This window comes from Falco punctatus (assembly GCF_963210335.1).
Source record: "Falco punctatus genome assembly, chromosome: Z".
NCBI classification, from domain to species: Eukaryota; Metazoa; Chordata; class Aves; order Falconiformes; family Falconidae; genus Falco; species Falco punctatus.
Window position 1 is genome coordinate 60,201,297 of NC_137586.1, and position 13,575 is coordinate 60,214,871.

At 35.1% G+C, this 13,575-nt stretch overlaps 1 protein-coding gene across 3 annotated transcripts in view; it reads right to left on the reverse strand.

Annotated features, from left to right (window-relative positions):
- Window positions 1-13,575, reverse strand: part of FBXL17 (F-box and leucine rich repeat protein 17) — a 277,159-nt gene that overhangs the window by 81,542 nt on the left and 182,042 nt on the right. The window contains exon 8 of one of the 3 annotated variants that reach the window (XR_013924857.1): window positions 9,609-12,718. The exons of the other annotated variants lie outside the window; for them this stretch is intronic. The gene's annotated coding sequence lies outside the window, so the exon portion shown is untranslated. The remainder of the gene's footprint in view (window positions 1-9,608; window positions 12,719-13,575) is intronic. 3 annotated transcript variants of the gene reach the window in all.

Sequence of the window (13,575 nt, forward strand, 5' to 3'; positions counted from 1 at the left end):
CTAAAGACTTTTTATGTAAATGACTGAATTCACAACAGTCATAAAGAATGAAAAAAAACTAAGAAAAGTGTGTGGCTTTCTGTAAATTTCTGACTCCAATAGCCCACATCTGCATGGAAATCTTCTTCATGTTAGTATTTGTACCAGACAGTCTAGAATATTCTATCTTTTGAAAATAGCAAAATGGTTTTTTTCTTAGAAAAAAAAAATTGCTATTACACAGAGCTTAAAACCCAAATGAATAATGGCTCTACAACACATCAGACAGTAACAGGTTCCATGACTTCAAAACAGAGACTCTGCAGTTTTCTTCTAAACATTCACACACACTTATCATATAAAGCACACAACTCTAAGAAAAGCTTTTAATCTATGATGCATATGTACCGTTGTTGCAAACTGATACCATTTTCTAGTTCTCAGTTTTCACCTGGAAAAGAAAGAATGTAAACATAATAGAGATAAGGCTGACTTAAATGTTTAAATTTGTGAGAGAGCATGTTTATTAAAAGTGCTCTAACATACTACCTTTCTAGTAGCCACAGAGAAGCTGAATGGGTTGGGAATTAACATTCCTGTACAGGGCAAAAGGATAATGGCATGTGCCTGTGTGTATATTCTTTTCTTCAAGCGAAGGGGTGGCCTGGGTATTCCCTAACCCTGACTGAAAGACCCTCTTCTTACCCCTTCTACTCTAACATCCATACCTGCTGTTCCTCCTATTCCTGGCCAGGAATCCCCTGCTCCCCAGTTTTGTTAAGGATCTCACCTCAGAGCTCCTCATATCACAGCCCACATCCCACTGGCTGAAACTACATCCTAACTCCATGTGGGCCAGTCAAACTGCTGGAGTGATCAAGTCCCTGGACCCTCCTTCTCCTCCATTAATCCCAAGGGCCATCAGTACCTATTAGTGGCTTCTAGGTGAGCTTGCTATCTTGCTTGGCCATTCAGAGAAAAGGTGGTTTGGCTCTTGACTTTGGAAGAGATTTAAAACACCTACGCTGCACTTGCAAGAATATTAGGAAAGTGAAAAGAGGCCAGCTCTACGTAAAAGGGCACCCACAGTAGCGTTCCTCATACAAAGTGACTGAAATTTAGCTATGCGTATCCCAAATTTGCGATGGCCAAAGTTAACACCTGATTATTATTTCCACCCCCCCAAAGATTCTGAAACATAACAGATAAAGATCAATGTCTCCAAAACACATCACAGTTGCCTTGAGACCATGAACAGAGTTGAAAGTTACCACAAACTGTATTCATTGTAGCACAATTTGAAAATATTTTACATAATCAATTAAAACTCTGAAAAGCAGAGAGAATCTTTTCTGAGTTCCAGAACAGATCAAGGTTTCAGCTGACAGCAAAAATCCAAGGACTTTTCTCCTAAACCGTGGCTGCACATATTATTGCTATGACTGACTGGTTTTATTTTGAATTCTTTTGCTTTTCTTCCCATACATCTAAAGCTGCTTTTATTCCCTATGTGATATCATCAGATGTTCAAGATTTAAAGTCTATGTCAGCAAAAAAACCCAACAAGGCTTTCCATCTTTCACAATCTGATGTTCACCAACTCTCATTCAACAAAAGACCTGTCAGTAGCTCCATTATGAAGTACAGTAATAAGCTTAACTTTCTGTGTGCAGTTCTAAGCCACTTCCCATAGGAGCTACACAAATGGTTCTTTGTTAAATCTTGATTCAAGATTATAGACTTTTTATCTGCAAACTGCGAGGCGCTTCAAAATCTCTAGTTCTGGAATCTTTGGTAATCTGATGAGTGACAATACACAAAGTTGCAACTATGATGATTAGAGAATCATGAACATCTTACATAAGGAACAGAGCATAGATGTGTGGATAGGTAGCTTCACCCATCTAAAGAAAGAGCTATGTGTACCTATACTAAAAAAGTGCTACAGGGTTTCTGACCCATATAATTAATTTTATTTCCATGAACTGGGGAACTGGGTTCTTCTGTAGTGGCTTGTACCGTTAGACCTCACAGCTTTCAGAGTTACTTTCTAATTTTTCATTATTTTTTTTTTTAAATACCACAGCACAGTTAGATACCTCAATGAGATTCAGGCACTTTGTAAATCTGAAACAGGTTTTGTGCGCGCACATTTCATATATATCTCTCAAAACTCTTTACAATTCAAGTGCAGTTATTTCTTTGTTTGGCACTAGCAGCAATATTTACAATTGCATGAACAGAAGTAAATATAAGAGGATGCACCTAATTTATACAGTCCATTTCCCTTCCATTAGAGACCTTCCTCTTCTTAAAATCAAATTAAATACTATTATGCATTAGTAGAAAGTAATCAAATTGTACTTTATTTTACCAGAATGACTACACTGTTGACCTTTTTATTTTGATTAAAGAAATAACAGGAACACGTGTGAATAAATTCACCAGCAATGTACTTGACTTACAAAATGTTCAACTGCATTATAAATAAGTCAAATATGTAAAAAAGTATATTAAACTGCTATTTAATCTTCTTTCTTTTACCTTAAAGAAATCCTTGCAAGATGCGTTCTATTTCTGTACTCTAAAGAAAATGTTTAAATTATGATTATATAAAAAACAAATATAAAGAAAGAGCATTCATCCAAGGTATTTTTTCTGTGTGCGTGTTTGTACATGTATGTGCAGTTATGGTTAAATGTGTACAAGTGCAAACACACAGCTGTTGGCAACCCCTCCCAGTGTAAGATCACAAAAAGATTTTGTGCAGATACAAAGCCAGTGTACCTTTTAGCCCCTTCTACAAAACCTGTGTAAACCCTCACTGTTCATAAAACAGAGCTCGTAAGAAAATATGAATTGCAGGGGGAATAGAGACCTTGAAGAATCAGATTTATTTCAGTCTGCAGTCTCTATTATTTGCAAGGTATACTTGTATATTTATTAATTAAAGGGCAAAATACATCTATTTTTTTATTCTTTTTTCTTAGTAATAACATTTGATCAGAATGTTTTCTTAATGCTGCTCATTTAATTATCTGACAAGAATACAGCATGATAGAGAAAACACCTTCAGTTTATAGAAAATTGTTGAACTACATCTAGGAAAAATAAAGAACTGATTTGTCCCTAATCTATCAAAGGGAAACAAAGTGAAATCTGTGGGTATTATCATCTTTTTCAGTGACAGGCACAAGCAGCATCACTTCAAGGATTTACAGGCAAAAATGGGTACTTGAAGATTTTGGTTAAGCATGCTGGTTAGCAGCTGCCAAAAGTATCACCCCCAAAAAACTACCTCTTTTTCATAGAAAAATCCCTATTTTCCACTTTCTCTGCATATACAAGAACTGTTCTGATCTAACCAGTCCTGTGTGCACCCAGAAAGAAAGACCAAAGTCCTTCATGGAGTCATTCCAGTACAGGGGCTCTTCACGTGTGCTGGTGCCACCAAATTCAACACAAAATACACCAGCCACGATCAGTGTGATAGATGAACATGACGTAACTAAAATGCACAGGTCAAAGAAAAGAGTGAAATTTTAAATATGTCACTGTGCTCATTTTTTCTTAAAAATGTAGCTCCAAACAACTTTCAATGTAGTGTCATCTTTCTGCCTGGACATTTGAGGTACCCAAAAACCTGATGGATACTGTGTGCCCAGTCAGCAGTTCTGGGTTCCTCTATGTGACGAAGTTCCTAGAACTCAGGCACAGGAATGCCACTTGAGGACATTGTTAGTTACAAACCTGACTTCCCAACTTTGGTTCTGGAAATAGCTTCTAAACTCTGTTACACTGTTTTTGTTCCTCCTCAATATTATTCAAGAAAAGCTGATATAGTAAATCTGACACCAAAGTTTTATGGTAGTAGAAATCAAGAAAAAGAGCCAATTGTGGGCTAGCAGTAAAGGCTACATTCCACTGCTATTTTCCACTTCATTGGTCAAAAGAGGTACAAACCTCTGCTTCTACAGAAACAGCAGGGATTCAGACCAAAAGTGAGAAGAGTATAGGACATGTGCAAAACACATAATTTGGGATTTGTTAACCAGACTAGCAACTGTTTTAAGTTAATAAAGCTCTGTGTCCTTTCACTAGGCAGCACCTGTTAAGTACTATGAACTCTTCTCTTTCACTTTCCATAACAGAGATGCTACCAGACAAGCTAGTAGGTTAAGGATGTTAGAGAACTTTGATTTGTATTGCTGCTCAAATACAAGTTTTCTTTGTTTTGTTTGCTTTCAAAACAAAATGAAAGTTAAAGAACTTGTGGTTTACCAACATGAAAATACAGCAATACCCAAGCAGTCAAAAGAAGCTTTTACTATTTTTCCAATATCCCCACTGGTATAAAACAAAGCTATAGGCAACAATGTCACTGACTTTTAATGATGTTTCAATATAACTGCAAAAAGAAAACAAATATAATTAATTCACAAGGCGTTAGTTTTTTCCTCTAAACAGTAAGTCAGTAAGTTAAAAGGAAATAGTAAAAAAAAGTGCTTGTGGCCCTAAGGAAAAATTCAAAGTGATAAATATGCAGCATAAAATGCTCCTGATAGGAAAAGCCATTGGCTGGCTAACCAAGAAATAGAAAGTTCATTTTATGAGTATTTGTTAACATTTGTTCATTTCTGATGTTATTAAGTTCCAGGTTCAAACCTGGAGATCTGAGTTGTATTGGTGGTTATGAAAATGATGGAATGAAAGTTAATTCACGAGCTCAGCAAAAGATGTAACAAGGTGAATGACTACAGTGTGGCTTGGGAGGTTTAGGTTGGGCATTAGGAAAACAAGAAAAAAATATCTTTAGGACTGTAGGTGCAGCACTGAATCACTGCCCAGAGATGTGGTAGAACCTCTGTCCCCAGAGGTCTTCAAGAAATGTACATACATAAAGAGGTCTCAGCAACACACCACAATGCAGAGATGCAAGAGATTAAGAATTTACTTTCATGCTCTCCTTTCCATTCTTAAAAATATTTAACGCCTGAACTGTTTTATTAAATATTTTCATTTTTTATTAAAACCATAAGGCTCTAAAACAATACTTATAATATTGCTATGACATTAGCCATTTGGGTTTATTTCTATTTGAGAGGGCTACATCAATATCTTAATCAGCATGTTTTCAGGCATTTAAAGACAAAAATTGTTTCAGGTATTCAGACTCTGTGCAATCCTTGAGACTACTGAAATGATTAATATATATTTTTTTTTAAACATAGGCATTCAAAATAATTGCATTATTAGTACCTCCATGAAGTATTTCACATGTTTTTTTTAAAGGGAGGCAGACAGTCACATTATGGTCAAAATGAGCCTTTCTTTCAGTAATCTGAGTATTACTGGAATTAAACAACCAGCCAAGAGAACTTAGAAAATAGAATGTAGAAGGCAATCCTACCATCAAAAATGAGTATTTTTAAAGACTTAACTTAGTTTCAGCAATTATGTTGAAGCAACTGTAACACCTACTAAGAACAAGTTACCATATTTAAACACTCTGAATGGCTATCTCCCTCATGGATGCTGCCTGATGAAAATAATAACTTTTATTTAGGCAACACTTAAGCAACAGACTAGTTTTGAAATGTAATTTGCTAAAATATATTTTACAGTGCATTAAAAAGGAGATCACAAAAACAGAATTTAGAAAAAATAAATTGCAACTGCAGGCTAGCACAGCCACTTTAAAATATGGTGCAGTTCTTTACTTGTATGATAACCTATACCAACCAGAGTTTTGTATTATTACTGATTAAACGGAAGATGACTCAGTAAATTCCTTATTTTTTTTCCTTTTTGCACTGTCTTCTCTCACTTAAGAAAAATACAAATACTGCTTTTAAATTCAGAATTATGAGAGGGAATCTTAAATAGTCCCCATGGAGACTAACATTAAGATTTATAAGAATAATTTTAAATACAGCTGATGTACGGATTGCTTAAAGTATACTGGTAATTGCTACTCAGCAAATAAAGTGGTTTAGGGACAAATTTTAGAATAATTCAAAAGTTCAATGACTTAAATAGAAAGCTGGACTACAGCGACAGTGTGCTAATGTGAGTTGTTATTGTTGTTTGTCAGAAAATATTAAATGTTTGAATTACATTATATTCTAACATGAATATGTTAAGTCTAAGTTCCACAGGTTTTTTTTTATCAAGGAAAGCTATCCCTGACTCCAAATCAAATGTTCTCTCGGGAACAGTATTCTCCATTGCACCATAAAATTAACAGATACTGTTTGAAATGAAAGATAAGGTAAAAATGTAAAATGACAATGTATTTCTGTGGTTGAGGGAGTTTAGCCAAATACAAAACCAAGTTGCAATGACACTAATGTTCATACTATGATCATATTTACATAGTTTACATACAATTTATTTACCCTTTAAATCAGCATTGAGCTGCAAACAACAAGTCTTTAGATACAATAATTTCAAAAACATTTTAGCTCACTGAAGAGGTACCTAGCACACTGATTTCAAGATAAGGATTAACATGCACACTAAGAGGAATAAAGCTTCATGTTACTTTTTAAAGGTCAAGGGAAATACAAATATCACAAGAGAACAGAAGCTGGTTCCTGGGTCAAATGAAAGTTCAGTATTATAGTACAGTTTCCTAACACAGTAAATAACAGCAAATGAATAAACAAGAACCTGAAAATGTATTTCTGGCAACAAAGGCAGAGGTTGTAGCCGTTTCAATTTTTGTATGAAATCTATTTTGCATTTCGGTAATCAGAAATGAGCTGCGTTTTTCCAAAGATTAACTGAAGCGCCTCTCTGTAGAGGTAAAAAAGCACTAAATTAAACTTTCTATTACGATTGATAAACTACTGCCAAGTTTGTCACCAAAGAATTGAAATAACAACCCAGACCACTAAGGTTCCCACAGAAGAAGTTAAATTAAAACAACAGTACCTGTGGATCTCTCTACAAGACAAACTATACCTGAAGTACAATACATTTCCATTTTCCACATTTAGAACAATCTTATGGGAACAAACTGTGTACAAATCACAGGATGCTTCTCTGTTCATCCTGAGGATTCAAAAGTGCATTCCACATCCAGCTTCTTCCAGCTAGCTATTATACTACACTATTTTTAAGGGTACAGGTTAAGGAGGACAACCCGTCTTCTAGTAGGACAAAAAATAGTTTGAGGTTTGTCTCATCTCATTGCTCAAAGAGAAAAACCTTTAATATGTACTATAGGACAAGGGATTTGCAACTGTCTGTTCTTTCAGAAATATGCTGTTGCAGTAATTTACCTCACTGTATGGGTCTTGAAGATGCATGGTGGTATCTCAAATCAAATTTAAAGAAAACTGCATGGAATTTCCGTGACATTGGGAATAATGATAAACTAACTCAAAGAAAATTTGCTTGTTGATAGTTACAGATTATATTTGATGCTGGCGGATTGTTCAAGGGCTCTTTTCTGTTTCAGGGATTACTTTTGATAAAGTTTTAATTTGACTTCGTCTTACGAATGATTTCTACTGAAAATTCCAGGTGACTAAACTTAGCTCCTTGAACATTCTTAACAGAACTAAAGATGATGTCCTCTGATAGGTTTCCAATCCCAAAATACATGACTAGAGAGCTATATATCCTTACATTTATAATCCTCTTGATTTCAATGTCAACAGAATCCTTTAAGGAAATAAAATCAGATGTCAATACATGCAAGGCTATATATGAACAACTACTCCAAACTAAAACAACATAAAAGAAATACAAAAACTTAGAACAAAAAAGTCAAAAAATGTCCTTCCAAAAGCAATATACTCTATATTTTTTTTCTCCTAGCTAGAGGGAAACATACAGAAGTCCTGAAATACATGAAAAGACTGCAAAACTTCACTCTGCACACTCCAACATAAACAGTAATGCTATTTAAATGGAGGAAGGAATAGTAAGTTATACTGTGTATTGCTGCTTTGTTAAACTACGTAACACTCTCTAACTAACCTCTTCTGTTAGAGTAAGCTTTCTCTGATCCTTATAATTACCAGATTTTCTAGAGAAGTATTTGCTTTAGAATTTTGAAAGAATGAACATTTTAATATAAAAGCAAACAAAAAGGCTTTACTAGCTGCTAGAGATTTTGTCAAAGGAAGTAAGTAACATTAATGTACACAACAAGGTACAGATTGCTTACCACCTACTTATTCTTCAGGTAATTAATTCTTACAGTCTGCTGGACTTAAAGTTGCAAGCTATCCACGGGAAAGGCATCTTAAAATTAAGCAAAACCCCTCAACATTTAGCACTAAACATCAACAATCCTGCCAATTCACTTTAGTGAACTCATGTTTCTGAGTAATTAAGTAACTGAACAAAAAGTAGGCAGAAAATGCTTTTGCAGAAAGGAAGAAAAAATTTCATAAGAAATATATATATATAGCTGCTTTTTCTTTCATATGTATATAGCAATAAATATATAAAGTAATTAGATCACCATTTTATACACACATAAACACACATACATATATATCTCACATTCATAACCACTGAAGATGACAGAGACCCTGGTCCTTAAAAGATTATCTGTACACTTACAAGCATAAACATAGTTCTCAGTGTGATTACTGTTTCCATACATTGGGTCATTAAAAGAGTACGAAAGAGAAAGAAAATCTGCAGAGGATAGTAAGACATAATAGGGGAAAGACTGATTTTGAGAAGAAGGAAAACTTGGAACTCAATACAGCAGGTATTCAAATAATTTTGAAAAAGAAAATGAAAGCTGTATTTATTTAAATTGTACAAATTAAGGAAGAGATTGCAAACCAGAAATGTGTGAAGATGAAATCTTTTTAACTCAAAAAGGTATTTACTACCTGTTTGATTCTGTCTATACATAAGTGCTGCATTTATCCCACAAAAAATGTATCTCCCTTCAGAGTAATACTGTACAAAAGGCATGATGTTTTAGAAACAGATTTTAAAATGTTAACATTAGGAAAGAAATAGCTGTAGAGAGATCAAGCATTAGAGAGATTTACTAATCCAAGTGAGAAGTAGAAATGAAACAATCTTTTGTGAGGAAATACAGTATGCTTATTCTTTATGATTTACACGACAAACGCTAAATACTAGAGAAAAAACTCAAGTGACTCTCACGGGATTTATCTGTATTATTCAGTAGGAAGACCTGATCCCTTGATAACTAAAATACTCTATTTTAAAATAGAAAGCATATGTAGTTGAAATACTAAACCATTAGAATTTAACAGCATCTTGGAAAACTATTTTAACATTGTTAGCTGAATCTCACCTCTCAGAAAAGAATCCATAATCCAGTTACAAAGAAAAAGCCATAACTTACATTTATGTTTTGTCTTGTGACAGCTGGACACTGTCTTATTCCTCCTGACATCTACTTGTAACAGCTATGCCCCATCTATAACATTTTAAAATAAAAACTAAATAATTCAATTATAGTTTGCTGAAATGCGTATTTTTGCTTCAGCAAACATTCTCACAGAAGAAAAATGTTTTAAAAAAATCTCGTGTCCTCAGAGACACTAAATATATCAGCAAATGATGAAAAGAGGCAATATGAGAAAGGAATACTCACTATTTTAGAAAACAAAAAGGTGACATACCAAGTGAGCCCTTTTTTCAATAGTCAGAACCTTAAAGGTATCAGCAAAATACCACAGTTTGTCCTTGTGCCAAGCATCTAATTTGAAAAGCTATGTGCAATTACTTTATAGCTAGAAATAGAGACTTCTAAGTTGGGCAAAACCCAGAACTACTAGGTAATGGAAATTCTACAAGATAACTATTGAGACAACTGTCACCTTCTGCAGGTTACTTGACAAGAATCGTTACAAGATAAACATATTCCGCAAACTGTGCTAACTGCACTCTTACTAATAGTGACAGCTTGGGTACTTCCGTTTTTCAGAAATTTCTTAAGTGATGTGCCACGGTGCAGCTGTACAAAGTGCTGAGTTTGAACATTTCCTTCAACACTTTTTTCAGAAATTGTTTTTGGTTTTTGTTTTTTGTGTTTTGGTTTTTTTTTTGTTTGTTTGTTTGGTTTTTTTTTGTGGGGGGGTGGGGGGTAGCGGTGTTTGGTTTGTTTTGGAGTTTTTTGTTTTTCTTTTTCTTTGTTCTGTTAGTGGAAACCTGCAATTTAAGGCTTGCCTTTAAATGATATTCTGCACATACAGGCAAAACCCACTGGTCTGAAAGTGGAAGCAAAGCTTAGAGACTTTTATCTTTCACCACTAGTAAGAGAGCAGTTTTAAAGTAATTCTTAGTAAATTTACACCTAACACTACTGCAAGATCAGACCCTTAAAACATCTAGTCCTGTTTCACAGGCTAGTCTCATCAGATCTTTTCATCTTTGAAAATAAAATTTCTCTTCTGTGGTTCAGAGTGCATAGTATTCTGCACCATTACAAACTTTGTAAGTAAGAATTTACTTAAACCAAATTCCCAGCACTAAGGATATCAATAAAACCCAGAAATAGAGCATAAAATTGAAAAGACAGTTACACAATTCTTGTGTGTGCTTGCTGCCCCAGCTCCTGCTATACATCCTCACATCAACCTAATTCATTTGACACACAGTCTCTACAGAGCTGAGAAAGCCTAGCTTTCTTACTAGTTCTTAGTAAAAGCTTAAATACACCACCACCCCCCACCACCCCATGTTTAAGTAATGTTAAGGTTGTGACACCAAACAAAAAAAGGCAGGAAATTCAAAGATAACACTGACAATCCATGCTTAATTCATGATTGTTTAACAAAAGGGCAAAACAATATGAGGAACTAATGTCAGCTTTAACTTCGCTCTATGTTCTTGGGCAAACAGGTTTGCATCTCAAAGCTTATACTAATTCAGTCTCTCCTGTCAGTCTAGGTAAATTTTAGTGATTACTTGGCATTTAACAACGTGCTGGATGTAAAGAAACTTTAAACTATTTTCCAGCACCATAGCATGTTACACTGTAATAAACATAATTTATTAAAAATGGATTTTTGGAAGATTATGCTAGACAAATATAAATAAAGATATTCTATAAGTCTTTCAGAAGTAAAGAAATCACACTTTGTATACAAAAAAATATAAAAATTAACAAGTTTGTAATGTAACATGAAATACAGCAAATTTATCTTCTCACAAATTAACAACTTTTAGTATGAACACATCCTTCAGCTCTTGTTTGAATCCTCTGCTGTCAGTCTTTTTGTATAATAAAACATTTTTCTGGGCAACAACATGTCAGAGAAAGCACTGCTGCCTATGACTACATTATCAGGGTGTAGGCTTTTTAATTAATCTTTTAAGCTTCAAACCAAAACTCAGTATTTTAGTGTACTTTAAAAATACTAATTGCATATAAGCAGGTCTGTCTGGTAGCCTGCATACCATCTTATTGTAGAAATTGGAAAACAAAAGAATGAAATGAATAAAATGATGAAGTTCATGCTTCATAGTCTTCACTAGAGTACATGAAATTACCTCACACTTACTATAGCATTAGTTGCAGGGCAACAATTACATTTTTTGCTGTAATTATTTTATTTATTTACTGCAATTTACTTAAACTTGGTGTGAAGATTTTAATTTCCAAAGCCAGCACAATTATGTGTTTCACCCTCAGGATTATCAAACAAAAAAACATGGTTGCATGCATCTGGATGCTTCCACCCAGTCATAGCCTCACACAGTCTGAACAACTATGCATGTGAAGTTATGAGTCTCTAAGACCACTCAAGACCACCTGAATGATCCCACAAGAACTCAGGCACATGCTTCTCAGCTGATTTCCTCTACTTGGCACAAACACAAAGGTGCAGAGGCTTCAAAAGCCTCTACGGAAGAGAATGGCTGCTCTTTTCCTGTTGTAGAAGGAGGCAGCTTCTTTGACAATGAAGTTCAACTACAAGTTGAGCTTGCAGCGCTGTAAGGAGCTCACATTTTTAATTTGGCAGCACCTCAAACAAATGTGGGAAAGTCTTCCAATGAAGCATCAGGAAATAAGTGAAAAAGGAAGAAAGGAAAATGGCGAAGCCTGACTCCACCATGCAACACTCCTGCTAACCTAATTAATATTCACTTGCTATCACATTATTAATCTTTAAGACAAAATTTTGACTCCTTACAAAGCATAAAATATGCTTATAAATTCTACTTTGCTACAGTTTATTTTGCATTTTCAGCTCGGCTATCAGAAACAGATGAATATATTTGTCAGGCTGGCATGCTGAGATATGCTGAAGATTATGATGATAATCACTTAGTCTTAATAATGTATCAAAAATCAGTATCACAGCTGTTTTGCTGGATGTCTTACTGATCCTTATTAACATAAATATTAAAAAAATGAAGTGAGCAGTTAAACCTAGTATCAACACTATCAACTGAAAATGTTCTCCAGTTCCCAGTAATGGACTGCAATGATGTGGAATGACTGCAGAATCCAACACATTAGTGATCGGTGAGCCTCAGTCCACAGAAGACAAAAGAAGCTCAGGTTGGATGACTATGGTTGCCAACCTAGTCATCTAAGCTCTCCATATGTTCTCCACTTACTCATTCTGTGTAACATGCTTCCCAGTTTTCACCTGGCCATGGTCACTCCTTTCCCCTCCCTCCATTCTTTCATAACCAAGACCTTTCCCATCCTCATTTCTTTGCTTCAGTTTCTCAGTGCGTTTCCCTACTTCGGGAAGAAATCCTGTTTTCCTCTCAATACCTGCAGCCAATGAAGGGTGAAATCAGTTTGAGAAATTATTAATCCTCAAGATGTAGATCCTATTATTCCTACGACAATTCTTTCTACATGGGTTGCCAAAGTCAGAAAGGACAAAAATACAGCTAACAGACCCGAAATACACAAATGGACAGTCTCACTTCCAGCTGAGGTCCTGCACTTCTGACCCTATAGCACTGATAAGAAGCACCTTCATTGTCCATTTGTGTTCTACAGTCAATTCCCCTCCCTGAATTTCCAGCAGACAGTTCCCATTTCACAAATTCACCTTGGCCAAGTGGTATCCAGGCCAAGAAAATGTAAATTTTCAACTTTGGCAAGATCTGTTCTCCACATGGAAGGACAATGCATCTCTGCAAACCAGAGAAAACAGTATTACAGACTCATGCTCCCTCTCCTCTGCCATGCCCAAAACTCCCACAAGTGTTTTGTGTTTCTCCCTACAGCTGTATTGTGAGCTCATGTTCAAATACCATGGATGTGAGGCAAGCTGAACTCTGCAGACCAATGTACCCTTGAACGCACCCCTGCAAACCACAGTGAAGTGCAAAATCTGAATGGGAAAATAAAAGAATGAGTTTGTGACCACTGCAAAGGTAATTTATCACTTTGACATAGTAATTCTTTATAAAAGCTATGGAGTAAAAAGTTAAAATAAAAAAAAGAGTGGATGAGAAACTAAAAAATCTGAAAACCTGTGACGCACATCTCAAAGATACAGTTTGTAAAGCCTACTGAAATGCAGGCATGTTAAGTGGGAGAAATTTGAGCATTTGACTTTACTGCAGAAATAAGTGTCTTACTTGAGGTCAGTGTCTCATTTGAAAAAATCAAAAAAA